Below are 5,158 nucleotides of genomic sequence, written 5' to 3'. Positions count from 1 at the left end.
TATTCTATACATCGTTTGACATGTTCTCCAAACTGTAATATAAATTTTTTGACTTTTCGTCTGGACTTTCGTCTGGACTTGCCCGTGCCTTGTGAATTTTGATTGGTGAACTAAACGCGCTAACAAAAAGGAGGTATTTGAACATAAAGATGAACTTTATCGAACAAAACTAACATTTATTGTGGAACTGGGATTCATGGGAGTGCATTCTGATGCAAATCATCAAAGGTAAGTGAATATTTATAACGCTCATTTCTGACTTTTACTGACTCCACAACATGGCGGGTATCTGTATGGCTGTTGTGGGCTTAGCGCTGTACTCAGATTTTGCATGGTGTGTTTTTCCGTAAAGCTTTTTTGAAATCTGAACACGCGGTTGCTATTAAGGAGAAGTATATCTTTAATTTCTATGCATAACACTTGTATCTTTTATCAAAGTTATGATGAGTATTTATGTAAATTGATGTGGCTCTCTGCAAATTCGCCGGATGTTTTCAGAACTTACTGAACATAACGCGGCAATGTAAACTGGAGATTTTTGGATAAAATATGAATTTATCGAACAAAAATATCATGTATTGTTGTAAATGAAGTCCTATGAGTGCCATCTGATGAAGATCATCAGAGGTTAGTGATTAATTTTATCTCTATTTCTGCTTTTGTGACTCCCTCTCTTTGGCTGGAAAAGGCTGTATGTTTTTTGGACTAGGCACTGACCTAACATAATCGTATGGTGTGCTTTCGCTGTCAGCCTTTTTTTAAATCAGACATGATGGCTAAATTAACAAGAAGTTAAGCTTTCATTTGGTGTATTGCACTTGTGAATGTATGAAAGTTAAATATTTCTAAAAATATATATTGAATTTCGCGCTTGCCATTTCCGCGGGATGTTGTCGAGAGGTTCCGCTAGCCTTAAGAAGTATATATAATAAAACAGTAGCGCAGCGTGTGTGAAGAGTGAAGAAGAGTGTCTGTGTGTGTGTCTATGGTGTGTGTGTGTTGTGGCCTCAATATGCACAATTTCTGTATGTTTTGTATGTGTAAGCGTATGTAGTGTGTGTGTGTTGCCTGTTTGCTTTGAGTTGGTGTAATCTGATAGGTGTGTGCGGTGTGTGTGTTGTGTGTGTGTGTGTGGTGTGTTAGTGTGTGTGGTGTGTGGTGGGGTGCATGTAAGTTCTTACGTCCAGGTTTGTCTACATTCGTTTTTTTATTTTGTTAGTTATTTCAAGTATAGTTCGTTTTTTGTCTTCGTTGTTTTGTCGTGTCTAAATAAATATCATGTCTAAATATCACGCTGCGTCTTGGTTCAATCCATGCTCCTCCTCTTCGGATGAAGAGGAAGAGGAGAACCGTTACACACAGCGGTTGCATTAAGGAGAAGTATATCTTTAATTCTATGCATAACACTTGTATCTTTTATCAAAGTTTATGATGAGTATTTATGTAAATTGATGTGGCTCTCTGCAAATTCGCCGGATGTTTTCGAACATAACGCGGCAATGTAAACTGAGATTTTTGGATATAAATATGAACTTAATCGAACAAAACATACATGTATTGTGTAATATGAAGTCCTATGAGTGCCATCTGATGAAGATCATCAGAGGTTAGTGATTAATTTTATCTCTATTTCTGCTTTTTGTGACTCCTCTCTTTGGCTGGAAAATGGCTGTATGTTTTTGTGACTAGGCACTGACCTAACATAATRGTATGGTGTGCTTTCGCTGTCAWGCCTTTTTGAAATCAGACATGATGGCTAAATTAACAAGAAGTTAAGCTTTCATTTGGTGTATTGCACTTGTGAATGTATGAAAGTTAAATATTTCTAAAAATATATTTTTGAATTTCGRGCTTTGCCATTTCCGCGGATGTTGTCGAGAGGTTCCGCTAGCCTTAAGAAGATATATAATAAACAGTAGCGGCAGCGTGTGTGAAGAGTGAAAGAGTGTCTGTGTGTGTGTCTATGTGTGTGTGTGTGTGGCCTCAATATGCAATTTGTATGTTTTGTATGTGTAAGCGTATGTTGTGTGTGTGTGTTGTGTGTGTGTGTGTTGGTGTTGTGTGTGTGTGTGTGTGTGTTGTGTGTGTGTGTGGTGTGTGTGTGTGGTGTGTGTGTGTGTGTGTTGTGTGTGTGTGTGGTGTGTGTGTTGGGTGTCGGTGTAGTATGGGTGAGTGTGTGGAGTGTGCACAGCGCCATAAACTGGGCCGTGTCTTGGCTGAGGGCAACTTGGGAAGGGAAATGAAATGTGTGGCTTTGGAAAACCTATCAAAACCATAAGGATGGTGGTGTTGCCATCTATGGGGGGAGACAAGTGACAAAGTCCAGGGATATATGGGGCCAGATGCGGTGAGGAACAGGGAGTGGTTGAAGGAGGCCAGCTGGAGCTTGCTGCTGAGTCTTGTTCTGTGTGCACACAGTGCAGGCAGCGACAAATGCAGAGACGTCAGGAACCATGGTGGGCCACCAAAAATGTTGTCGGATGAAAACCAGGGTCTGACGGGAGCCGGGAGGACAGGTGAGTTTAGTGGAATGAYCCCATTCCAGGACCGGGGACTGGGCCGAATCAGGGACAAACATCCAGTTAGCCGGGCACCCCACCCGGGGTCTGGCTGGGAATTCTGCGCCTTGCAGACCAAGCTCTCAATACCCCAGACAAGTGTAGCTGCAAGACAGGAGGTAGTGAGGATGGTCTCTGGGTCAGAGGGTGTAGCCATAGAACTATACAGGCGAGAGAGGGCATCAGGCTTAACATTCTTGAACTTATGGCGGTAGGAAATTGTAAAAATTTAACTGAGTGAAAAACAGAGGTCAGAGCCTGCCTTGAGTTGAGGTGTTTGTGTGAAGATATTCTAGATTATTATGGTCGGTCCACACTAAGAGTATGTCTTCCTCCCCGTCAAGCCAGTGCCTCCACTACTCCAGGGCCATCTTGACTAGAAGAAGTCAGGGGGTTGTGCCTCTGGAGCCATGAAAATCCCAAAACCACAGGAACATGAGGAGATTCAATTAGTGGAAACTGTATGGACTCACTGTGATTGCCCGTCACTCACAGGTTAATGGGAACCGTACTGTGAGTGACCCTGCCAATGGAACGTCCGTCCAATGGCATCCATGAGAATAGAAAGGAGTTGAGTGGAGATACKKAGCTCAGATACCAGYGTAGCATCCATGAAGCTCTCATCTGCCACAGAGTCAATGAGCACCCGGAGAGATTTAGACCGGTCACCCCACAGCAGAATAACATGGYGAAGAGTACATGTAATGGGAGTTTGGAAACTCCCAGTATGGCCCACCAGCGTACCTACTCAGTACCTACTGACGAACCTGGTCTTTTACTGGACAGGTGGATATATAATGTCCTGTAGTACCACAATACAGGCAACTGTTGGAGCTCAGCCTACATAAACGTTCAATAGGAGACAGTCTAGCCCTGCCCAGCTGCATGGGCTCTGGAGGAGATGAGTCACCAGTCCCCGATGATACCCGAGGGAACTCCAATGACTTTGGATTCTTTCAGGAATGCAGGCGTCTGGGACTTCCCGGGGTTCTTCAGAGGCGAGGGAGAAACCGTGGATGAGCGAGTGTGGCCGAGAACAGACCTCATCTCCCTCCTGCGTTCCCGTAGGCACCCATCAATCCTTATGGTCAAGGCTATGAGGGAGTCGAGGTCCATGGGTAACTCCCAAGCCGCGAGCTCATGTTTAATTTCCTACAATAATCCATAAAGGAAGGTGTCGACCWGGGACTRCGGGTTCCAGGCACTCTCGGCGGCCAARGTGCGAAAGTCTACCTCGTAGTCTGCCACACTATGAAAGTCTTGACGTAGTTGAAGTAGCTTCCAAGCCGCCTCTCTCCGGAAACTGGAGACATGAACACTTTCCTCATTCACCGCTGGTTTTTCTGGTGATCAGCGTGTGCTTTTACACTCGTGACCAGCTTTTGTTGGTCACCAGTGTCCAAAACACAGTGAAGGCTGGTCACCAGCAAAAATACAGCAAAGGCTGGTCACCAGCAAAACAGCACTAGTCACCAGGCATGACCAGCCTATGCGGTGACAAGCATGACCAGCCTATGCGGGTTCATACAGTCTTTTTCAGCAGGGTGGCTAAAAGGAAGGTTGACTCCCCCTCCCTCCCACCCATGCATCACTTCCTGACAGCTGTTTGTTTTGATAAAGATGTTAATATCACCGCTCGAGAACTGCGTCATCGGTTCGCAACTTCTCATCATGTGAGTGGCCATTTTGTTTTTTGTATGTCTTTAGGGTGGTCAAGTCCAAGTCCTGATGTTGTGATAATGCGACCAGAGATCAAACGAAGGTCAGAGTCAAATGTCTTCCAGGATCAGCTGTTGCCATGGCAATGAGACATCCCTGCAAGTCTGTCTCCTGTGCGACACTGAGGGGACCTAGGACTGAAATTTTCTTCACCACCCACATGACATAATCTCTCTRTATCTACCACAAAGCGTAAATAAACTACACACACCCCATATCACCAAGAGAGGATTATGGTCATCTAAGATTTACTAAAGTCGTTTAYAAAAAKKKCATGTCCTTTGTAATGAATCACTATCAAAGGCTTCAGTTCTTCAGAACRTCCTTGGAAAAAATTATGTTATCATACTGTATTTTCAGAAAATCATCTATTGGGTTCTTACATAAGTACTGTATCAACTGTGCAATGTTTATGTTTAAATTCAATCATGTGTATTAATTTAAACAGTAGAAATGACTGGGGCTGTGTCCCACTACTCTTAGTTACCCAGCAAACATGACCCCATTGGCCCCATGTGGGTATTACTGTAGGTGGGCAAGGGCTAGCCCACACCAAGCCACACCAACCTCACACCATTCCAGCACGGGCAAGCCCAGCACAGACTAGCCCACAGCAATCCCACACCAGCTCAACACGGGCAAGCCCACACCAATCCCAACACAGGCAAYCCCACACCAATCCCAACATGGGCAAGCCCACACCAATCCCAACACAGGCAAGTCCARACCAATCCCACATCAGCCCAACACGGGCTAGACTACACCAGCCCAAAACAGGCTAGCCCACAACAAGCCCATATCAGCCCAACACGGGCTAGCCTACACTAGACCAACACAGGCTAGCCCACAACTAGCCCATATCAAGTCCAACACAAGCTAGC

Source organism: Salvelinus sp. IW2-2015, linkage group LG4q.1:29, assembly GCF_002910315.2.
Source record: "Salvelinus sp. IW2-2015 linkage group LG4q.1:29, ASM291031v2, whole genome shotgun sequence".
Classification (NCBI taxonomy): domain Eukaryota; kingdom Metazoa; phylum Chordata; class Actinopteri; order Salmoniformes; family Salmonidae; genus Salvelinus; species Salvelinus sp. IW2-2015.
This window is presented reverse-complemented; position numbering follows the sequence as displayed.